Below are 25156 nucleotides of genomic sequence, written 5' to 3' on the forward strand. Positions count from 1 at the left end.
CTGAATTTGTTTGCTGTAGAGAGAAAAATCATATAATAGGTGAGCGGCTGCAAATGGTAACAGTCACAGCTTGTCTGCAATCTCTGGTTATTGACAAAAGTGAAATAGATGCTTGGAAAAAAGGATTAACAGAAGTTGTTAGAAGACTATTCAGTACCTGCTTTCAATCCTTATCCTCTCTATATCAGTAAGAAACACCGAAAGGTTATAAATAAGCCCTCAAATTACAATGAGAGCCACTAGCGCTGAGCAGCAGCTGGGCCTGGCGATCCACCACCAGGCTCGCGCCCTCCGTCTCAGCCCCTAGGCCTACTCAGGCGTGGCTGTGGAGGCCTCACAGTGACGTCTCAGGCAGTTTAAACTCATGTGTGCACATAAGCGACGATTTTTACCATCTCAGCTATTTGAAGTATTTGCAGAGAACCCCTGAAGCGCTGCCACAAAAGCCAGTTTCAAAACCACTAGTTTGGTGGAGAGAACCTGAGTTTCTGAGCCCACAGACCTGCGTTTGGAATCCCAGCCCTGCAGCACCAGCTGAGCTCCCTTGTGGGCGGGTGGGGAACTGAGCCATTTCCTCGTCTAGAGCACAGCGCTTTGCCAGAAGAGCCGGTTGAAGGTGGTTGCTTAGTAAATGTTCCCCTCCCCACTGTTCATGGGATGAGCTGGCATTTCTATCTCTGGCTGCTGGCAGACACTCTGAATGTCTGGCAGACATTCTCCTGCACCATGTATTGAGACTAGGAGACAGCCGGCCCCACCCTGGGTCTTCCACCTTACGGAGGTAAAATTCTGACCTTGAAGCATTCTGATCTGACATTTGCAATTTATTGTAAAACTATCACTACTCAAAAGACTTTAAAGTTCATACATGTATTTTATTAAAGGATTAAAATGTTCTCATGGATGCAGGTGCACTGATGCTTTAAAATGGTGTGAAAGCAATGGAAGGGGGCGCAAGAGAAAGAAACCGCTTGTTGGGGTTGAGGGGGCACCTAAGAACTCCTGAGCCCTGTGGAGACTGACATGGCCTCACTTTGCTGAGGTTCCTGACTAAAGACGGAGACCAGCTGTCCAGGCTGAGGAGCAGGGGAGGCAGAAGCAGGTGGCCCTTAACCTCTGCAGTGCAGATCTCCGAGGCAGAGGCCCGGGCCCAGGCTGTGCGCGCTATCTAGCAAGAAAACCTCCGTGAGGACCCTAGAGCCCAAGGTTGGAAAATGAAGCGAAAGACCTTGCGTTCATATGATCCCCACCCCTCCACCTCTTGTGCCAAAGGATCCCAAGCTAGCTGAACGTATTTAAGGCTCTGTCACCCAACTTAAACCAGATTAGTGTTCACTGTAAATGGTTGCCCTACCACACCTTGCCATGTGGAAGGTCAGGCCCTAGATTGGTGGTTCATTCAAGTCGCCGTAAAGGTGCCGCGACCAGCTAGCACACCCTCTTCGTTGGGGCAGCTCCCACTCTTACTGTCAACTCTTGGGATATGACCTCTGTGCTCTGGCACCTCCGGTGCAATGCTTTCATCTGAATGATAAACCAGGTGCTGCCTCAGAGGCTCCTCTTGCCCCCCTGACACTGTGCTCATATGTCCCTGAGAACTAGCCATGTGCTCCAGCCTCTGCCCCAAAGCATTCCTTCTCAAAGGACACTTCACCACAAGGCAACCCCCGGCTGGCACTCACACTTCTGCAAACAGCCTATAGCGCCGGGCCTTGCTTTCTGTCCTCTGCTCGGTCTGGGGGACCTAAACAGTCCGTGCCCGGAGCTGGCATGAACACTGGTGCCACTCTGCCCTTCCTCCTCCGCTCCCAAGTAAGAAGTTAAGCTCTTTCTTTGCAGATTCGTTCCCTGGGACTGGGAAACGCTCTGCCATGCAGTCTGGTTATGAAGCTTAGTCTTAAGTTCTGAACCATACCAGGCAGGAATAAACCAGAGCACCCAGCGCCACCTCACACAGCTTCCGTCTGCTACTCGGGGGGAGGCCAGAGGAGTGGCAGCAGGGTTGTCTGCCTCTCCTTAACCGATCACCCTTGCCTCTCTCACGACCTCCACTCAGCCCTACCCTGTAGAGCACTCCAGGCTTTTAGAGAACACTGCCAATGCCTGAAAAGCCCAGACAGAGCTGAGGACAAGGGCCTGGCTATCTGGGATCACCTAGTCACTCCTTGCTGGCCCCTCACTGCAGGTCTTTGCTTTCAACAGCTCTGGATATACCAGGACTCATTCACTTAACAAGTAATTGAGGGCCGTGGGTCGGCACAGGCTTCACTGGTGACTCACGCACACATAACCACCCCCATCACCCTAAGAGGTGGTGACATGGCATTTCTGTCTTGACGCTGTTTGCCCTAGGAGTGTGCTGTTAGGGAAGATGGGGCAGATAAAAGTTAAAAGGTTTTCATTATCCAAAAAGAACTGAGACTTGAAAAAGCCTGAGTCAACCTACTTAAAATGGAGACTAGAGTTACATATAATGAACAGTGGAGGTTTGACTGGAACTCCTGGAAAACAAAACTACTACTAAAACTAGTAGCTCTCAAAGTGCAACTGCAACTATGGGCTAGTTCTTAGAACAAAATTATTTTATGCGTATTTCCCTCCTAAAATTACATGATTGCACAACAGGACACCATTTCCGTGGGGCAGTCATTTTTGCAAAAGTTAGGGGCTTCCTCAGTTTCTCTGGAAGTCTCTCTTATTCCATTACTCAAATTGCCTCCCTGAAGCACCTCTCTGGTTCCATGAAGCTCTTCATTTCTTAACGGACCTGACCCTCAACTCCTTATTTGCGTGACTGCAGTCATTTGAGCAGTTTCCCACCAATACTCTGTGACTTTATGACATTCTACATTTTAAAACTTAAACTGTACTCTGGCACCATTTCATTGTACTGTCAATGTCAGAAATTTACAACATCTCACAATCTTAAGTATGAGATGGGAGAGACGGGCTGCGGTGCGGGGAGGGTGGTAAGCAGGGCGATGCTTAAAAAGAGACAACAAGGGCGATGCTTAAAAAGAGACAACAGGCCCCAAATGCAGTCAGCTGTGCAAAGCCCCACGTCCGCACATCCTGGCTTGCTACCTGAACTGCACCTTCAGCTCCCCAGGCAGAACCTTTAACCAGTAGTCATGGAATTACCTAGTCAGTATTGGTGAGAGAATCCACTTGATGTAGCCCCCACTGATCCTGGGAGAAAGGCCATCTTCCGGAAACAATGAATTCCTTACTAACCATTCCCCTTTCCCACCCCATTTTTGCTCTTAAGAACCCTGCATTTTGTACAGCCCTTCAGAGCGCCTTTCTGCTGCTGGATGGTCCTATGTAAATTCATGACCTGCCCAAATAAGGAGTCACTGAATCAAAGCCAATGTGATCTCTGAAGTTACTCAGCTGAATTTTTATTGTTTAACAATGTCTAAGTGAAAAGTAATTTTTTATATGCTCAGTTGTTCGGAGAATACTTTTCACGTGTTCTGACTTTAGCTTTCCTCTACAACTCTGGAGGCCTACCCTGAAGGGGCAGCAGTGATGTCAACTGATGGCAATACTAGGTCAGCATGAGCCGAGGCAGGAGGGCAGGTTTGGGGAACTGAGTTGGAGCGCACGGTTTAGCAAATGAGGAAGTACTTGTTAAAAGAGGCCAAGGAAGTCTATTTTCGGTTAAACACTGGTCTCAATTCTTTAACTATTTGGGGTTTCTGAACAGAGAACTGAAAAAGATGATATAAGATTTATTATGGGTCACTGTTTAACTACTTGAATTACACACTTAATTCTATCAACCTGGTAGGTCAGTACTACTCTATCCTCATTTGAAAATAAGGCAGTGGAGGGGTGCCTGGGTGGCTCAGTCAGTTGGGCATCTATCTGCCTTTGGCTCAGGTCATGATCCCAGGGTCCTGGGATTGGGCCCCATGTCAGGCTCCCTGCTCAGCGGGAGTTTGCTTTTTCCTCTCCCTCTGCCTCTCCTCCCAGCTCGTGCTCTGTCTCTCAAATAAATTAAAAAAGAAAAGAAAATTTGACAACAGAGCCTGCACTGCTGTTAAGGCCCTGGCCCAAGGTTACACAGCAAATAAACAGCAGAACCATGGTTTGAGTTCCGGGCTTTCTGTCTCTAGAGACCACACTCTTACCCAGCTTCTCCTTGGTCAGAGCCAGCTGGGAGTGGGTGCCAGGAGGATGAAGGAGTGGGAAGAACAGTAAGAGGCCATGTGCAGGATAAAAGGCCTAAATCAGAGCAGAGAAGGCACGGGAGCAATTCCAAAGGGACCCTTGAAGTACTAGCGCTATTGCACTGAATTTACACAGGACTATTCATTTCCAAAATACAGAACCGCATTACATTCCGCACAAAGTAGTCCATGTTGCAAGAAGGAATTAGCTACTCTTTAAAATGTACTAAATTTCTCAGGAGGAGCTCCCTCACTCAACTGTAAGGCTTCGACCTCTCGCACAGAGACAAATCTGTTGGCAGCAGACACCAACTCCATGAAGGGTCAAGACAGCTCTCAGCCTGAAGAAGACACGGTCTGGCGTTGACGTGTGCGGAGCCCTGGGTGGCCCAGACCCAGAGACTGTGGGACTTGTGTCCTAGCCCCCTTAACTGCTTATTTAGGGTGTGGTCTTGACCACTGTACTCTGCTTTAATTTCTCACTTATGGGGATGTTTGTCCAATCAACCCACAAGGTTGTTGTTCCATGAGGAAACACCATGTTTTACAGCCTAGTGGCTCTGCAGGTGACACTGAATGCTTACTCTGACAGACTCGCCACACCTTACCAGCTTTCCAGTGTAGTCCAAAGTGGGAGGGGGCAGGAATCCTTGTCGTCCATGCTCGAAGGCAATAGCATGTCTACTCTGCCAAACCAGAGAGAAGAGAGAACTAGATCAGGTCTTTCCAGGGGTGGTGGACAGTCCTGGCCATCTCCAACCAGGAGGTTCCCAACATGAAATACTTCATATTCAGCAACTACAGTCTGACTCTTGATTTTGCCTCAGGTCATGATCTCAGGGTCTTGAGATCAAGTCCCACATTGGGCTCTGTGCTCAGAGCAGAGTCTGCTGGAGGTTCTCTCTCTCCCTCTCCCTCTGCATGCTGCCCCTAAATAAAATCTTAAAAAAAAAATAAAATTCTTTTTTCTTTTGGCCATTCAGCTTGGATGACATCTACTACCCTGTCTTCCAGATTGTTGATGCATTCTTCTGCACTATCTAATCTGCTGTGGATTCCCCTCTAGTGGATCTGTCTAGCATCAGGCCAGCTAGACAGAGGGACGGAAAGAAATGTGGTGCCTGCCAGTGCTTCCATTCTCAGAGAAAGCCCCTACAGATCCTTGCCCCTTTAGCACATGCCCTCACCCTAAAATTAATTAGTCATAGAGCATAAGACTCTTGATCTGAGGGTTGTGAGTTGGAGCCCCAAGTGTGGTGTAGAGTTTACTTAAAATAAAAAATCTCTTTTTAAAAAATGTTTATTTATTTGAGCATGAGCAGGGGGGAGGGGCCAAGGGAGAGGAAGAAGCAAGCTCCCCACTAAGCAGGGAGCCTGACTTGGGGCTTGATCCCAGGGCCCCAGGTTAATGACCTGAGCCCGAGGCAGATGCTTAACCAACTGAGCCACTTAGGTGACCCTAAAATAAACAATTAAAATAAATTAGTCAATAAATCTCCTTCCCACATGACATAGGCACTTTTCAAACTGCTGCCTCTGTGCTGAGTCTCAGGGCAAGTGAGCTTGTACATGGGCCCTTTAAAAGTGGACTCTTAGTTTCCCACAGCCCTCCAGTTCTCGTGATCAGCCCTGCTGATTTTCAGAGCTCCTGAAGTTACGCACCACTGATTTTTTTAAAGCCAGATGTGATGAGGGCTCCTCTTCCCAGTGCAGATCTCCATAGCTCGAGGTGCCTGATGAGGGGGCAGGGTTTGAACCCCTCACTTCTGAGGGACGATCTCTGTGCCTGTGATATCCCTCCCACTAGTGAGTCACTGTACCAGGGTTATGGGTCCCAACCAGAACATGCCTTTGCCCCTCCTACTCTTCTCATGTGGCTTTCTTTCTATCTTTAGCTGTGGAAGAGCTGTTCTGCTAGTCTTCAGAACATTCTCAGTGGAGTTGCTACGTATGCAGGTGCAGCCTCGGTGTGTCCATGGGAGCAGGTAAGCTCAGGATCCCCCGCTATCTTGATCCACTCCCTAGGCTGATTTCTTATGGAAGGGATCTGCTATGATGAATCACCCCCAGTGCCCCAGGTTTAACTTAAAGCTGGTGGGATACTCTTGGCCTCTTGTTACGTAATGTGGCCATCTACCTTACTTAATTAGTTGAGAACATTACAGGGACCCCAAGCCCGGGAACCTTTGATTATGTATGAGGATACTAGTCAAATAACAAAACAGGAGTTTCTACCCCTTGTCAGGCATCTCATTAGGCAGAAGAAAACAGGATCCTTGTCCTGATGGAAAGGAGAGTTGAGAGAAGACAGATAAGTGTGATGAACGTTGCAGAGGAGTCTGCATTGCTGGGAGCCTGCACTGAGCCTGTGGCAAATCAAGAGAGGGGGACCTAAGGAAGTAATGTTTAAACTGAGGCCTGAAGGATGAGGGAAAGAGAAGGAAGATGCTGATTCATCGAGTACATACTGTGTGCTAAGCCACTGGCATCATTTCATTTAGTCCTGACAATGACCCTTTAAGATAGGTATATTGTCCCCATTTTTCAGATGAGGAAACTGAGGCTCAAAAAGCTGAAGAACCCCATTCAAGTCACCTAGTTAACAGGTGGCAGAATGAGGACTTAAACTCAAGTCAGCATGATTTAAAAGCCAATCTAATTAGGGGCGCCTGGATGGTTCAGTGGGTTAAAGCCTCTGCCTTTGGCTCAGGTCATGATCCCAGGGTCCTGGGATAGAGCCCCGCATCGGGCTCTCTGCTCAGCAGGGAACCTGCTTCCTCCTCTCTCTCTGCCTGCCTCTCTGCCTACGTGTAATCTCTCTCTGTCAAATAAAATCTTAAAAAAAAAAAAAAAAAGCCAACCTAATTAAAGGCTGTTGTCATAGTCATGGCCAGAGAAGATGAGGGCATCAGGATATGGAGAGAAGTGGATGTGTGGGCTCAGGAGGTACAAGTGCAAGTAGAACTAATGGGACTTAGTACGTGGTACTGAGATAAAGGAGGAGGAATCAAAGATGACTCCTGCTTTCTTTTTTTTTTTTTAATATTTTATTTATTTACTTAAGAAGAGAGAGAGCATGAGAGGGGAGAAGGTCAGAGAGAGAAGCAGACTCCCCGCTGAGCCAGGAGCCTGATGCGGGACTCGATCCTGGGCTCCAGGATTATGACCTGAGCTGAAGACAGTTGCTCAACCAACTGAACCACCCAGGCGCCCCTCCTGGTTTCTGTCTTATCAACTGGGTGAATAGTGACCCACCCAGATGACCTACCAAGATGGAGAAAAGGGAGAAGCAAGTTTAAGGGAAAGAATCATTCACTTAAATTTGATACATTCTACTTCAGTTAAAAAAACTGGCTGATTACGGGGCACCTGGGTGGCTTAGTGGGTTAAGCCGCTGCCTTCGGTTCAGGTCATGATCCCAGGGTCTTGGGATCGAGCCCCGCATTGGGCTCTCTGCTCAGCAGGGAGCCTGCTTCCTCCTCTCTCTCTCTCTGCCTGCCTCTCTGCCTACTTGTGATCTGTCAAATAAATAAAATCTTAAAAAAAAAAAGTGGCTGATTAAACAAAAACCAAACAGGGAGAGTTCCATGCCTTGAAACTCCCCCTCTTCATGCCTCCTCAATCCCTGTGTTCTCTATACCCTTTCATCACCCCTTCCTTCTGATGTCCTAAGGCACCCTGATTCTTTTCTGATCCTTGGTCCCTCTGATATCCAAACCCCAAGCAGAACATGAGCAAGGACTGCTGAGAGAATGCTGTCCTTGGCCATAGCATTCACTCTCACAGGAAGTGGCCCTATGGCTGCCACGTGCTTTCGCCGGATCTTTCCTGACTGACACTTCCTTCTCTACTGAGGCTGCTGAGTTCCTTCAGGCAAAGCCCCTTCATCATCCTAGCGCTCAAATCATTCTGTGTGAGCAGCCTCTGCCTCCCCACGCTCAGAAGGGCCCTGCCCCTGCTTTAATAGTCTTCTATTGCAGGCTTGAAATTCCTACTGTATTTAATGAGGGGCCCACATCTTTACTTAGCACTAGGTCCCACAGATTATGTAGCTGGTCCTATCTGTACACTTGCATCATAATGATGGGGGACCTGGAGCGACATTCTTTCCCATCTCTGGGAATGAGCCTCATTTCCAACTACGAAGACCCACTGCTTTGGAGATAAAGCAAAAAAAAAAAAAAAGTTCATTTTCTTTGTTTCTATGAAATAAAGTTTTATGTTTCTTCCTGGGTAATAACTTAGGAGAGAACCTTGGGACTAAAATGCAGAAATAACAAATTATCGGCTATTAATTGTGGTTAATTAGTTTTTTTTTTTTTTTTAAAGATTTTATTTATTTATTTGACAGACAGAGATCACAAGTAGGCAGAGAGGCAGGCAGAGAGAAAGAGGAGGAGGCAGGTTCCCTGCTGAGCAGAGAGCCCGATGTGGGGCTCGATCCCAGGACACTGGGACCATGACCTGAGCCGAAGGCAGAGGCTTTAACCCACTGAGCCACCCAGGCGCCCCTAATTATTTCTTTATAGCTTAGGCAGAGACATGGCTGACTTCCTCTGGCATACTCAGTGATAGGTAGGGACACAGGCCTGCTTAAATACAACTTAGGGTCCCTCAGGAGGTAGAGGAAAGAGCAACTGAGTAATCCCAGCCTGGCTTTTGAAGCTCAAATCTCCACCAAGGCCTCCCCACCAGTGAGAGTATGTTCTCTTGCAAGCCTAATCACTCAGTGATCAGGGAGCCTTTACCTGAGATCTCCTCGGCTCTCCGAGCGTGGAGGTGCTCTGTGTGATGTCGGGCATCATGCAGCAGCCTCTGGGTTGTAACTCATACTTCTGCCCGAGAAGTCTCCAAGTTGGCTCCATCTGCCACTCGGCTCCAAACAGCCGCAAATCCTTGCTTACTTCAGTAAACACCTATTTTTTAAAAAACTGAACCAAAAAAATGTTGCTTAGATTCCTTGCTCAACAGGATGCAGAAATGCTCTGCTGCCTATGATCACAGCCCTTTGCATCCTGATGAGCTAATGCGTAAAGCACTATGACCTCTAAGTGGCAACTCTTCCAGTTCACTTACGGCAGTAATATTGAAGACCCAATAGGCACAACTCACAGAAAATATAATCTGTCCCCAAATTCCTTGTTCCATAGCCAGTATCAATTCAAACTGGTTGTCAAAGGCTTTCAGAATGTACCAGGTCATGCCACTGATTCCCCACTGAACTGATCACGTAACGGCCGCCCTGCTCAGGAAGCTTAGCCTACATCCTTGGTTCACAAAAAGCCTGAATTCCTTCGTCTGGTATCCGCATGCGCCCCATTCTGACATCAGCTGGGCTTTCCAGCTCTATCGCCCCAGAGCCTGCATCCAGCCACACCAAACTATTCTTTACTCCACGTACTTTCTCCCTTTTATTCTATCTCTTCTCCCTCAACTTCTACGTTCCTATTCATTAAGTGCCTAACCTTGCTAGGTCTGGGGAATACAACAGGAAGAAAGCAGGCCCAGTCCCTAGGTCTAGTGAATCCATAATTACATAAACCTTCGTGGCAAAATGTAAGAAGGGCTATGGAGGAAAGGAAAGGAGGCTCTGAGTGCCCACATCAGGGGTTTGGTCTAGTCTGGGCATCAGGAAAGCTTACTTGAGGAGTGTGATTTTTAATTTTTTAAAATATTTTATTTATTAGAGAGAGCGTGTGCAAATGCCTGCACACATGCGAATGGGGGGAGGAGCAGAGGGAAAGAGAGAGAACCCAAGCAGACTCTGCACTGAGCATGGAGGCCAACACTGGGCTCCCTCAACCCTGAGATCAAGATGTGAGTTGAGATCGAGAGTCAGAGGCTTAACCAACTGAGCCACCCAGGCATCCCTTGAGGAGTGTGATTTCTGAGACCAGAAACAGAGGTGGTAAGGCACCAACTAGCAGCCAGGGCAGGCTACTAGGAGGGCATGTTCAGGCCAGACTAGCATGGGAGGAGCCCTGGAAGCAAGGCCATTTTGAGGGAAGCACCAGAGAGGCTGGAGTGCAGAAGGCAAGAAGAGATGTGACTTCAGGTTAGGATAAGCTGAGTCTGAACTCAAAGTATGTGGTCGTCATCCCTAGAGCCAGGGGAGATCTTTAAAAGATTTTCAGTAGTAATATCAGGGTCTGTGTTTTTTTAAGGAGGCTCTATGCCCAATGTGGGGGCTTGAACTTTCAATCCTGATATCAAGAGTTGCATGCTCTCCCGACTAAGCCAGCCAGGTGCCTCATCAGAGTTGTTTTTAAGAGGCTTCTGGAAAGGGTGCAGGGCACTTGCTGGGGCAATCACATGAGAAGGGAGAAGCAGTGCAATAAAGTGTATGGGGGGGCGGCGTTTGGGTGGCTCAGTAAATTAAACATCTGCCTTTGGCTCAGGTCATAATCCCAGGGTCCTGGGATCGAGTCCCATGTCGGGCTGTCTGTTCAGCAGGAGCCTGCTTGCTGCTCCCTCTTCCTGCCACTCCCTTGCTTGTACTCTGTGTGTCAAATAAATGAATAAAATCTTAAAAAACAAAACCCAAAAACTTAAAAAAATTAAAAAAAAAAAAAAGAGAGAAGTGTTTGGGTTGTAGAGAGGGGATAAGCCAGATCTCTGTCTTGCACAGTGGGAAGGACAGCGGTGTCATCTAGTGAGGCTCTGTGTGTCCTGGGGAAGTCTGGGGGCTTGTTCTGAAGAAGGCTCTCTGAGTGTTGCGCGAAGAGGGATGTCTGGGGTGGAGAGCAATGTGTGCCATTTGAGGCAGAGTGATGGAACTGGAACAGTGGATGGGAAGGAGCTTGCCCAGACAGAAGGAACAGGAGGCCAAGGACTAACCTAAAGACCGGGGAGAAAAAATGGAGTTGGCAAAGAGGGTCCAAGAGGAAAGAATGAAGTTATGGTGCCAAAAAAACAGGGAAGAGAGTATGTCAGAAAGCACCAGCCACAAAGGGCAAGTGGGCCCCTCAAAGAAAAGGGGAAAAGAATGGCATAAAGAAAGCAGAGTAAATCTTAAGTCCAGAAGGCAGAGCACAGGGAGGCCGTGGAGCTGGAGCTTCAGGTGCAGGTGGGACAGGACGGAGAGGAAGGAGAGGTGGGGGGGACACCTGGAGGTCAGTGAAGCTAGATCAAGAGGGTCCTCAGTAAGGAGTTTGGCCCGGATTCTCAGGGTCAGCAGAGTTTGATTTGTTAGTTTGGTTTGTCTTTTTAATTAGAAACAAAGTGCAGGCTCCTTGTAAATAAATTAAGAACCACCCTCCACCAAAACAAACTCTGTAGCACCAAAGAAATGGATGTCAACAACCTCAAGTTCCTTCTGCTAAATCCCACTCCTCAGCTAGCGTATTGGTGTTAACATCCCAGACTCTCTGCCATTCACAGACGTCTTAGTTTTATGAAGACAGGATCATGCTACATGTAATTTTTCCAACTTCCCTTATGCAATCAGCAGTAATCGTGGGTTTCCCCCGGTCTGACTGGCTGCATAGTGCTCCACAGCTGGACATACCTGTGCTTACTATGGCTGTGTAACTAATCGCCACTCAATTAGCAGGTTATACGATACAAAGCTGTTACCTCACGGTTTTTGTGTTCAGGAGTCTCGCACAGTGTGGCTGCTCCTCTGCTCAGGGTCTCCCAGGGCTGCCCCCCCATCTGAGACTTGGGGTCCTCTTCCAACCTCTTTCAAACTGTTGGCAGAATCCACTTCCTTGCAGCTTCAGGACTGAAGTTCGCTTCCTTGCTGGCGGTCGACTGGGGCTGCTCAGCTCCTAGAGGTTTCCTTCATTCCTTACCAGGTGATTCCCTCCATCTTCAAAGCCAGTAACAAATATACCTCAAGCTTCACACTTCTTCTAGGAAGAGCTGAATCCTTTTGAGGAGTCACCTGCTTAGGTCAGGGCCACTCAGGATAACCTCTCTTTCGGAAGGTCAGCTGTGCCATCTGACAACCTAATCAGGGGAATAGAATCCATCCCACTCCAAGTCTCACCCACACTCAAGGGCAGGGTCACTGCAGTTTCACCTTAGAATTCTGCCAGGCACAATACCATACAATCGCCTTCCGATATAGGGACAGGTAAATTGTTCCCCATGTTTTGCTTTCTACAAACAACTACGATTAGTAGTTTTTACATATATTTTGTATGTTTTGTAAATATTTTTGTTGGGTTTTAAAAAGTGGCATTTCTGGGTTGAGCATATAATCACAGTATAATTTTTAAAAATATACATAGATTTATATAAAAGAAATAAGCATCTCTTTAGGATCTACTTGGCTTTTCTTAGACTTTCCTTTTTTTTTTAAGATTTTATTTATTTAACAGAGAGTGATACAGTGAGAGAAGAAATACAGGTGGGGGGGAGTGGGAGAGGGAGAACCAGGCTTCCCACTGTGCAAGGAGCCTGACGTGGGGCTCCATTCCAGGACCCTGGGATCATGACCTGAGCCGAAGGCAGATGCCCAACAACTGAGCCACCCATCTCCCCAGACCTTCCTTATTTTTGATGACTGACAGTTTTGAGGTCCTAGTCAGGTATTTTGTAGAATACCCCTTAATTAGCATTTGATGTTTTTCTCATGCTTAGACTAGGGTTTTTAGGTGAAAGAATATAGAAATAAAGTGTCATTCTCATCACAGCCACTGAAGGGTACATACTATCAACATATCCCTGTTCATGTTGGCCTGGATCACCTGGTTGAGGTCGTGTTTGTCAGATTTCCCCACTGCAAAATGACTCTCTTCCCCCCCTTTCCATACTTTCAATGTTGGAAGGAAATCACTATGTGAAGCCCACACCTACAGAGCAGGAAGTCATGGTCTGGTCTATCCCACTGAGAGCACAGTATCTACATTAATCATGTAGAGTTCTACGCAGGGGATTTGTCTGTTCTCCTCTTTTTATTTATTTATATGATCACTGATTAATATCAGTATGGTCTCATGAATATGTACTTTACACTTTGGATTATACTCCTTTAGGGTTGACATAAGGTTTATTTGCCTGCTTGGGTACTCTTAGGATTTTGCACTGATGGATAATACTATTTCTACATGTGACAATCTCTAGTCTCTTTGACATTCTGTGGTGTAGTTTATTTTTTTTTAAAGGTTTATTTATTTATTTGAGAGAGAGAGTCTGAGCATGAGCCAGGGGAGGGTCAGAGGGAGAAGGAGAGACAGACTCCCTGCTGAGCAGGGAACCCGACCTGGGGCTCAATCCCACGACCCTGGGATCATGACCTGAGTTGAAGGCAGAGGCTTAACCCACCTGTGTGCCCAGGTGCCCCAGTATAAACTTTTCTAATCTTGATGGCAAATTAAATGCTCTACTTTATTTAATTGTTTAAATTGTTCTAATTTTGGCCACTGGGAACTCTTTCAGTTGGCTCCTGTGCCCTCTGGCATATGCCATATTTGTGTTGCTTTATTGTTTGTTTGTTTCATGAGCACAATGTGGGGTTTGAACTTAACAACCTTTGGATCAAGACCTAAGCTAAGATCAAGAGTCTGATGTTTGAGGGAGAGGAAGCAAGATGGTGGAAGAGTAGGAGACTGAAATATCATTAGGTCTCAGGAGTTCAGCTAGATAGTTATCAAACCATTCTGAACACCTACAAACTCAACAGGAGATAGAAGAGAAGAGCAGCAATTCTAGGAACAGAGAATTGACCACTTTCCAGAAGGTAGGAAGTGTGGAGAAGTGAATCTGAAGCAACGGGAAGAAAGACTGCAGAGGGAGGGGCCGGCTACTGGGTTGAGAGAGAGCAGCGGAGCACAAAATTGGAACTTTTAGAAGTCTGCTCCACTGAGGGAAGTCATTCCAGAGCTAAGCGGGGGTGGAGCCCTCGCAGGGACAGTGTAGTCTCAGGACCCATGCGGTCACAGAAAGACCAGGAGTGTCTGAGTGTGGCAGAGCTCCCAGGTATTGGAGTGGGGAGACTGGCTACAGAGACAGAGCCAAGGAGGGGGCTCTCAGCTCAGGGTTACCTTAAACCGTGACCCAAGTCACAGTTGGGCCACTGTTCTTTGAGCAGGGATCCCACAAGTGGCAGATCTGGAGAGATCCCCCCACTTCCTCCTCCAGGAGGAGCAGTGTGGGAGTGCGTGGCAGGAATCTGTTGGGTTTGGAGACTCCAAATGGGGTGGCCACATGCCAGAGATAGAAACGCTTGGTCACAGGATGGGTGAGCTCTGAGTGCAGCCGAAGACCTGGAGATGGGAGGGACTGACTGCTTTTCTCTGAGGGCAATGAGGAGTGGGGTCCCAAGCTCTTGTCTCCCTCCTACAGGCCAGAGATTTGGAAGCTGCCATCCTCATCCCCGTCCCCCAAAGCTGTATGGAAAGCATTCAGGGAACAAAAGCTACAGAGAGCGAACCCAAGCAGATTACTTAGCCTGGCTCCTGGTAAGGGCAGTGCAATTCTGCCTCAGGCAAAGACATCTGAGAATCATGCAACAGGCCCCTCCCTCAGAAGATCATCAAGAACATCCTGCCAAGACCAAGTTCACCAATCAATGAGAACTGCAGAACTCCAAAGCTAGGGGAAAGCAACACATTGAATTCATGGCTTCTTTCCCATGATCCTTTAGCCTTTCAAAGTTAACTTTTTTAAATTTTATTTTTTTCTTATTCTATTTTTTTAACTTTTCCTCTTTTTTTTTTTTTTGGTAAAGATTTTATTTATTTATTTGACACACAGAGAGATCACAAGTAGGCAGAGAAGCACGCAGAAAGGGGGAAGCAGGCTCCCCACCAAGCAGAGAGCCCGATGTGGGGCTTGATCCCAGAACCCTGAGATCATGACCTGAGCCGAAGGCAGAGGCTCAACCCATGGAGCCACCTGGGAGCCCCTAACTTTTCCTCTTTCTTATTTTAACATTTTAAAACTATTTTATCTTATCAATACCTTTTAAAAAAATCTTTTTAAATTTTCACTGTTAAATTCATATTCTAACCCTTCATTGTATTTAACCTTATTTTTTGTAGACATTCAGGTTTTTTTTTTCTTTAAAATTTTGGGATACAATTTCTTCTCATAGATCAAAATATGCCCTTAATCTAGCACATGGCTTTGTTCTAGTCTCCAGCCTGATCACATTCTCTCCTCTTTTTTCTTTTTCCAACCAACTTCTTGTCAATTCCTTTCTTAGAATCTTTTTAAATTTTCATCTTTACAGTCATATTCCATCCTTCATCGTGTTTACCCTTATTTGTGTGTGTGTGCGTGTGTGTGTGTATATATATGTTTTTCTTTCTTTGAAATTTTGGGAGGTAGTTTCATCTAAGAGACCAGAATACACCCAAAATCAAGTGGGTGGCTCTGTTCTATTCATCAGTCTAATATATATATTTCTAAATTTTTCCCCCTTTTCTTCTTCCCCCAGTTTTGCATCTCTTTTGATTTGATTAGCATATATTTTTCTGGGGTCTTTGCCACCCTTTTAGTATTTTGTTCTTTTTCTCTCATCAATTTTTATCTGGCTAAAATGACAGAGCAGAAAAACTCACCACAAAAAAAAAAAAAAAAAAGGAAGAGGCAGTACCAATGGCTAGGGACTTAATCAATACGGACATTAGTAATATGTCAGAACTAGAGTTCAGCATGATTATCAAGGTGCCAGATGAGGTTGAAAAAAGCATGGAGGGTACTGGAGAATCGTTCTCTGGAGAAATAAAATCCCTTTCTGGACAAATAAAAGAACTAAAATCTAACCAAGTTGAAATTAAAAAAGCTATTAATGAGATACAATAAAACACAGAGGCTCTTACTGCTACAATAAATGATGCAGAAGAGAGAATCAGTGATACAGAAGACCAAGTAACACAGAATACAGAAGCTGAGCAAAAGACAGACAAACAACTACTGGGCCATGAGGGGAGAATTTGAGAAATAAGTGATACCATAAGACGAAACAATATTAGAATAATTGGGATCCCAGAAGAAGAAAGAGAGGGACAGAAGGTATATTGGAGCAAATTATAGTAGAGAATTTCCCTAATATGGCAAAGGGAACAAGCATCAAAATCCAGGAGGCACAGAGAACCTCCCTCAAAATCAATAAAAGTAGGTCCACACCCTGTCATCTAATGGTAAAACTTACAACTCTAAGTAACAAAGAGAAATTCCTGAAACCAGCTTGGGACACGAGGTCTGTAACATACAATGGTAGAAATATTACATTAGCAGCAGACCTATCCACAGAGACTTGGTAGGCCAGAAAGGACTGGACTGATATATTCAGAGCACTAAAGGAGAAAAATATGCAGCCAAGAATACTATATCCAGCTAGGCTTCATTGAAAATAGAAGGAGAGATAAAAAGCTTCCAGGATGGGGGTGCATGGGTGGCTCAGTGGGTTAAAGCCTCTGCCTTTGGCTCAGGTCATGATCCCGGAGTCCTGGGATCGAGCCCCGCATCAGGCTCTCTGCTCAGGAGGGAGCCTGCTTCCCTTCCTCTCTCTCTGCCTGCCTCTCTGCCTACTTGTGATCTCTGTCTGTCAAATAAATAAATAAAATCTTAAAAAAAAAAAAAGTTTCCAGGACAAACAAAAATTAAAATTATTTGCAAACACCAAACCAACCCTACAGGAAATATTGAAAGGGGTCCTCTAAGCAAAGAGAGAGCCTAAAAGTAACAGACCAGAAAGGAACAGAGACAATATACAGTAAGAGTCACCTTACAGGCAATACAATGGCAATAAATTCATATCTTTCAATAGTTACCCTGAATGTAAATGGGCTAAATGCACCAATGAAAAGACACAGGGTATCAGAATGGATAAAAAAATGAAACCCATCGATAGGCTGTCTACAAGAAGCTAATTTTAGACCCAAAACACCTCCAGATTTAAAGTAAAGGGGTAGAAAACCATTTACCATGCTAATGGCCATCAAAAGAAAGCTGGGGTGGCAATCCTTATAACAGATAAATTAGATTTTAAGCCAAAGACTATAATAAGAGATGAGGAAGGACACTATATCACACTTGAGGGGTCTGTCCAACAAGAAGATCTAACAATTTTAAACTAAACTAACCAAATCCACTAACATGGAAGCAGCCAATTATGTAAACCAATTAATAACAAAATCAAAGAAACACATTGGCAATAATACAGTAATAGGGGACGTTAACACCTTCCTCACTGAAATGGACAGATTATCTAATCAAAAGCTCAACAAGGAAATAAAGGCTTTAAGTGACACACTGGATGAGATGGACATCACAGATATATTCAGAACATTCCATCCCAAAGCAACAGAATACACATTCTTCTCTAGTGCACATGGAACATTCTCCGGAATAGATCACATCCTGGGTCACAAATTGGGTCTCAAATGGTACAAAAGACTGGGATCATTGCCTGCATATTTTCATAACACAATGCTCTGAAACCAGAACTCAATCACAAGAGGAAAGTTGGAAAGAACTCATACATGGAGGCTAAAGAGCACCCTACTAGAGAATGAATGGGTCAACCAGGAAATTAAAGAATTTAAAAAATTCTTGGAAACAAATGAAAATGAAAACACAACTGTTCAAAATCTTTGGGACACAGCAAAGGTAGTCCTGAGAGGAAAGTATATAGCAATACAAGCCTTTCTCAAGAAACAAGAAAGGTCTCAAGTACACAACCTAACCCTACACCTAAAGGAGCTGAAGAAAGAACAGCAAAGAAAGCCTAAACCCAGCAGGAGAAGAGAAATAATAAAGATCAGAGAAGAATAGGAGAAAAAGAATAGGAGAACTAATCAACGAACTAGGAGCCGGTTTTTGAAAGAATTAATGAGATTGATAAACCCCTGGCCAGACTTAAAAAGAAAAAAAGAAAGAACCCAAGTTAATAAAATCATGAATGAAAGAGGAGAGATCACAACCAACACCAAAGAAATACAAACAATTATAATATTATGAGTAACTATACGACAGCAAATTTGACAATCCTGAAGAAAAGGATGCATTCCTAGATACATATAAACTACCAAAACTGAACCACGAAGAAACAGTAAAACTGAACAGACCCATAACCAGTAAGGAGATTGAAGCAGCCGTCATAAGTCTCCCAACAAACAAGAGCCAGGGCCAGACGGCTTCCCAGGGGAATTCTACCAAACATTTAAACATTTAAAGAAGAGTCTATATCTATTCTCCTGAAACCGTTCTAAAAGATAGAAATGGAAGGAAAACTTCCAAACTCATTTTAGGAGGCCAGCATTACCCTGATCCCAAAACCAAAGACCCCATCAAAAAGGAGATTTACAGACCAATATCCTTGATGAACACAGATGCAAAGATTCTCACCAAAATACTAGCCAATAGGATCCAACAGTAATTAAAAGGATTATTCACCACGACTAAGTGGGATTTATTCTTGGGCTGCAAGGTTGGTTCAACAACTGCAAATCAATGTGATACAATACATTAAGGAAAAAAAAGAATAAGAACCATATGATACTCTCAATAGATGCTGAAAAAGCATTTGACAAAGTACAGCATCCTCTCTTGATCAAAACTCTTCAAAGTGTAGGGATAGAGGGTACATACCTCAATATCATCAAAGCCATCTATAAAAAACCCACAGCAAATATCATTCTCAATGGGGAGTAACTGAAAGCTTTTCCCTGAAGTTCAGGAACACGGCAGGGCTGTCCACTATCACCACTGCTAGTACTCTAAGTCCTAGCTTCAGCAATCAGACAATGAAAAGAAATTAAAGGCATCCAAATCGACAAAGAGGAAGTCAAACTCTCACTCTTCACAGATGCTATGATACTTTCTGTGGAAAACCCAAAAGACTCCACTCCAAAACTGCTAGAACTCATACAGGAATTCAGTAAAGTGTCAGGATATAAAATCAATGCACAGAAATCAGTTTTATTTCTATACACCAACATAAGACAGAAGAAATAGAAATTAAAGATCCCATTTACAATTGCACCCAAAACCAAAAAAAAATACCTAGGAATAAACCTAACCAAAGAGGTAAAGAATCTATACTCAGAAAACTATAAAATACTAATGAAAGAAATTGAGGAAGTGACAAAGAAATGGAAAAATGTTCCATGCTCATGGATTGGAAGAACAAATATTGTGAAAATGTCTATGCTACCTAAAGCAATCTACACATTTAATGCAATCCCTATCAAAATATCATCAATTTTTTTCAAAGAAATGGGACAAATAATCCTAAAATTTATATGGAACCAGAAAAGACCCTGAATAGTCAGAAGAATGTTGAAAAAGAAAGCCAACGTTGGTGGCATCACAATTTCAGACTTCAAGCTCTATTACAAAGTTGTAATCATCAAGACAGTATGGTACTGGCACAAAAGCAGACACATAAATCAATGGAACAGAAAAGAGCCCAGAAATAGACCCTCAACTCTATGGTCAACTAATCTTCGACAAAGCAGAAAAGAATATCCAATAGAAAAAAGACAGTCTCTTCGACAAATGGTGTTGGGAAAACTGGACAGCCACATGCAGAAGAATGAAACTGGACCATTTCCTTACACCACACACAAAAACAGACTCCAAATGGATGAAGGACCTCAATGTGAGAAAGGAATCCATCAAAATCCTTGAGGAGAACACAGGCAGCAACCTCTTCGACCTCAGCTGCAGCAACTTCTTCCTAGAAACAACGCCAAAGGCAAGAGAAACAACAACAAAAATGAACTATTAGGACTTTATGAAGATCAAAAGCTTTTGTAGAGTAAAGGAAACAGCCAACAAAACCAAAAGACAACTGACAGAATGGGAGAAAATATTTGCAAATGACATATCAGATAAAGGACTAGTACCAAAAATCTATAAAGAACTTATCAAACTCAACACCCAAAGAACAAATAATCCAATCAAGAAATAGGCAGAAGACATGAACAGACATTTCTGCAAAGAAGACATCCAGATGGCCAACAGACACATGAAAAACTGCTCCATATCACTCGGCATCAGGGAAATACAAATCAAAACCACAATGAGATACCACCTCACACCAGTCAGAATGGCTAAAATTAACAAGTCAGGAAATGACAGATGCTGGCGAGGATGTGGAGAAAGGGGAACCCTCCTCCACTGCTGGTGGGAATGCAAGTCGGTGCAACCACTCTGGAAAACAGTATGGAGGTTCCTCAAGAAGTTGAAAATAGAGCTACCTTATGACCCAGAAATCACACTACTGGGTATTTACCATAAAGATACAAATGGAGTGATCTGAAGGGGCACGTGCATCTGAATGTTTATAGCAGCAATGTCCAAAATAGCCAAACTATGGAAAGAACCCAGATGTCCATCAACAGAAGAAAGGTTAAAGAAGATACACAGAAAGTATATATATATATATATATATATATATATATATATATATATATAATATGTACATATGCATGTGCATGCACACACACACACACAATGGAATACTATGCAGCCATCAAAAGAAACGAAATCTTGCCATTTGCGATGACATGGATGGAACTAGAGGGTAACATGCTGAGCGAGATAAGTCAATCAGAGAAAGACAATTATCATATGATCTGATATGAGGAATTTAAGAGGGAGGGCAGGGGGTTGTAGCGGTAGAGAAGGGAAAAATGAAACAAGATGGGATTGGGAGGGAGACAAACCCTAAGAGACTCTTAATCTCACAAAACAAACTGAGGGTTGCTGGAAGGTGGGGAGGAAGGGATAGGTTGGCTGGGTTATGGACACTGGGGAGGGTATGTGCTATGGTGAGTGCTGTGAAATGTTTAAGCCTGATGATTCACAGACCTGTACCCCTGGGGCAAATAATACATTATATGTTAATAATAATAATAAAAAAAAGAGTCAGATGTTTAACTGACTGAGCCACCCAGTCACTCGTCCTTACGTTCTTCCTTACACAAGGCTCATCTTGTATATTTCCTGTTTCAGTCCTAGAATCAGCTGTTTCTCCAAGGAGGCCTGGTTCCTTTTATTAGACAACAGAATTAGAAACCAAGGTCTAGGTACCCCAGTCAGTAGAGCATGTGACTCTTAATCTCAGGTTGGGCATAGAGTTTGCTTAATAAAAACACATATTTAAAAAAGAAAAAGAAACCAAGATCTGGGCATTAGATATGCCCACTGCTACTGGGGTGTCATTGCTATTTGGCCCTCTCAGCAGAGCTAGTAAATATATATGTGTGTATATATATATGTAATACACACACACACACACACACACACACACATCCAACCATCTCTACTGTCTCTAATATTCCCTTGGTGTAGTATAAAATGTTGTAATTCTGTATGCAACTTTAGTTCCCTAAGCGATTATAGTTTTTTTTCTGAGACAAAGCGTACATTATCATCCAACACTGTGAAAGCCTAGGAGCATCCAAACATAAAATTAACCCTTATGTTGGCCCTAGAGGTCTAGTATGCGGTTTGACTTTATGGAAGTAAAGTCTTCCCTGTTTCACAGGACCCCTATATTTCTTCCTTTTTCTACCCCGAGAGAGAGCCACTTAGCATAAATCACAGAAATATATGCTGGGAGCTATCAGAAACATTAAGAGAAAGGTTTTTTGGTCCAGCATATGCTCCACTCTGAAGAACTGAGGGCCCAGGATTATTTCTACAGTCCACAGTGGAACCAGAAACCCAGGTTGACGTGGGACAGATATGGGCAGAGAAAGGGAAGGGCAACCTGAAAAGAAATGGGTATCCAGGAATCTTCTAAAGTTCACTCTAGAGAGAGAGACCAAAAAGTAACCAAATGGGGAAGTGCAGAAACCATTTTACCACTAGCTGGGATCCATGAGCACTGGAGAAGGTGCTTTTCTTTCGGGCAATGAATAGTTCCTTCTAGACAGGACAGGGCAACACAGCAGGGTGACAACTCCATTCTGCAGTATCTTGGATGATGAACCTCCAACTGTATCTAAAAGTAGGATTTTGACATAAAAGAATAATTTCTTAAGTTTTCAGAGTTTTTATCTGGGTTTCTTTCAGGGACTTTTAGTGCTTAAATCTGTTATCTAGAAAAGACAAACCCAACCCATTAAATGCCAGTATAAAGACTTCAGTAAGGGGGAATGAAGACCAATTGCACTGATTTAGGAATAAAACAAAGTAGGTAAAAACATTCTTTCCATGACTATCTGCTAACCTGGCAGTGCCTCTAACCACTTAAGTAATTTTCTTCCTTTTAATGACATTTATTTATTTATTTAGCTACAGAAACAATCTGTATCATCATTTTATTTTTATTTTTTTATTATTATTTTTTAAAATATTTTATTTATTTGACAGAGAAAAACTAGGCAGAGAGGCAGGCAGAGAGAGAGGAGGAAGCAGGCTCCCTGCTGAGCAGAGAGCCCGATGTGGGGCTCGATCCCAGGATCCTGGGATCATGACCTGAGCCGAAGGCAGAGGCTTTAACCCACTGAGCCACCCAGGTGCCCCTATATCATCATTTTAAAGTTCAGGTAACACCAACAAGCAAAATGAAGAACATAAAAATCATATATAATTCCAAGGTCCAGAAACAATCACTATTTATATTTTTAAGTCTTTTCCCCTCCTATGAACATACACATAAATACAATTCATAACAACTGAGTCATGTTTTTTATGTTTAGTATGAAACCTGCTTTCCTACATCTAACACTGTATTATGAACATCTATGTTGAACTTGCCTTTCTCCAATATTCAGAAGCTGGATCTAAACATGGAAGGTACCTGGACTGAATCCTCACTTTCAAAGTTTTTTATTTTATTTATTTGACAGAGAGAGCCAGAGAGCACAAGTGGGGGGTGGGGAACAGCAGAGGGAGAGAAAGGAGGACTCCCCACTGAGCAGGGGCTCAATACCAGGATCCTAGGATCATGACCTGGGCCGAAGGCAGATGTCCAACCATCTGAGCCACCGAGGCATCTCTGAATCCTCTTTTTTAATTTTATTGTTTCAGTGTTCCAAGATTCATTGTTTATGCACCACACCCAGTGCTCCATGCAATAGGATCCTCATTTTTTTTTCTTTTAAAGATTTTATTCATTTATTTGACAGACAGAGATCACAAGTAGGCAGAGAGGCAGGCAGAGAGAGAGAAAGGGAAGCAGGCTCCCTGCCAAGCAGAGAGCCCAATGCGGGGCTCGATCCCAGGACCCTGAGATCATGACCTGAGCTGAAGGCAGAGGCTTTAACCCACTGAGCCACCCAGGTGCCCCAAGATCCTCATTTTTAATAGGTATTGCCAAACCATCCTCCAAGAAGTTGTGTATAACATTCCCACCAATAATGTGTGTACATTTCCTCTAATATCGACTGATGATTTTAAATCTCTTTCATTTGGAGAGATGGAAAAAAGGTAATCTCGCTGGTATTTTAATCTAGATTTGCTTTTACTAGTTGTATGTTACTACCTTCTGAAACCACTATCCTCTCTTTGCTTAGTTTTAGTTTCTTCCATATACTGAACCGGCTCTTCTCCAGAAAAATTTTTTTTATTCATCCTTTGACAGATCTAACTATAAGTATTCTATATCTATATTCATAAGGGATATTGGTCTTTTCCTGTAATGTCTTTGTCAGGTCTTTATAGCAGGTAATATTGAACTCATAAAATGAATTCGGAAGTATTAACCTTCTCCATTCTCCGATGAAATTGGTCTAAGATCAGTGTAACTTCTTCCTCAAGACTTTGCTAGACACTATCAGTAATAACTGCTTTTTATTTCTGGTATTTTTGTTCTGTAATTGATGTTTCCTTCCTTAGTCCATCAGGCTAGAGGTTAATGATTTGGGTACTCTTTTTACAAAGAACCAACTTATAGCTTTGGTAATTTTCTCTCTGGTTTTCTCTACATTAATTTCCGTTATTTTCTTCTTTCTGCTTATCTTGGGTTTACTTCCTTTTTTAATTTCTTAGGTCATTGATATTAAACCTTTCTTCTTTTTCAATATAAGTATTTCCCAGCTTTACTGAGATATAATTGACATTTAACATTGTTTAGACTTAAGGTATACAATCTATTGACTTGATACACTCACATGCTGTGAAATGACTACCACTGTCATGTTAGCCAACATCTTTTTATTATGTTAGTCACCATACAGTACATCATTAGTTTTTGATGTAGTGTTCCATGATTCATTGTTTGCATATAACATGCAGCGCTCTGTGCAATCCATGCCATCCTTAATACCCATTACCGGGCTCACTCATCCCCCCTCATCCCCTCCCCTTCTAAAACCCTCAGTTTGTTTCCTGGAATCCACAGTTTCTCAGGGTTCGCCTCCCACTCCGATCATGGAGGATATTTTCCCTTCCTTCTCCTAATGTCCTCCATGCTATTTCTTATGTTCCATAAGTGAAACCATATGATAATTGACTTTCTCTACTTATTTCACTTAGCAAATCTCCTCCAGTCCCCTCCATGTTGATACAAAAGTTGGGTATTCATCCTTTCTGATGGCTGAGTAATATTCCACTGTGTATATGGACCACATCTTCTTTTTTTTTTTTAAGATTTTATTTATTTGACATACAGAGATCAGATGTAGGCAGAGAGGCAGGCAGAGAGAGAGGAAGCAGGCTCCCCGCTGAGCAGAGAGCCCGATGCGGGGCTCGATTACAGGATCCTGGGATCATGACCCGAGCTGAAGGCAGAGGCTTTAACCCACTGAGCCACCCAGGTGCCCCCGGACCACATCTTCTTTATCCATGTCTGTTGAAGGCCATCTTGGTTAGCCAGTATCTTCCTCACCTCACACACTTTCCATTATTTTCTTGTCATGAGAAAATTTAATATCTACTCTCTTAGCAACTTTTGAATTTATAATAGAGTATTATTAATTACAATTACCATGCTATATATTAGATCCCCAAACTTATTCATCTTATAACTGGAAATTTGTATCTTTTGACCAACATCTCCCCATTTCCCCCATTACCCAGCCCCTGGCAACCACCATTTTACTCTTCTGTTTTTATGAGTTTGGCTTTTTAGA

General features: G+C 43.7%; 1 long non-coding RNA gene across 2 annotated transcripts in view; it reads right to left on the minus strand.

Moving 5' to 3' along the window:
• LOC116882790 overlaps positions 1 to 22299 on the minus strand; it is a 51394-nt gene extending 29095 nt beyond the window's left edge. The window contains exons 1-4 of one of the 2 annotated variants that reach the window (XR_004385698.1): positions 21945 to 22299; positions 11751 to 12125; positions 8924 to 9106; positions 4784 to 4861 (exon numbers count right to left, since the gene is read on the minus strand). This is a non-coding gene — a long non-coding RNA (uncharacterized LOC116882790). Of the gene's footprint in view, positions 1 to 4783; positions 4862 to 8923; positions 9107 to 11750; positions 12442 to 21944 lie in introns of those variants that run through there. The other variant, XR_004385697.1, reaches the window with a different exon arrangement.
• Between the last annotated feature and the right edge of the window lie 2857 nt (positions 22300 to 25156).

Source organism: Lontra canadensis, unplaced genomic scaffold, assembly GCF_010015895.1.
Source record: "Lontra canadensis isolate GAN:19392208 unplaced genomic scaffold, GSC_riverotter_1.0 scaffold87, whole genome shotgun sequence".
Classification (NCBI taxonomy): Eukaryota; Metazoa; Chordata; class Mammalia; order Carnivora; family Mustelidae; genus Lontra; species Lontra canadensis.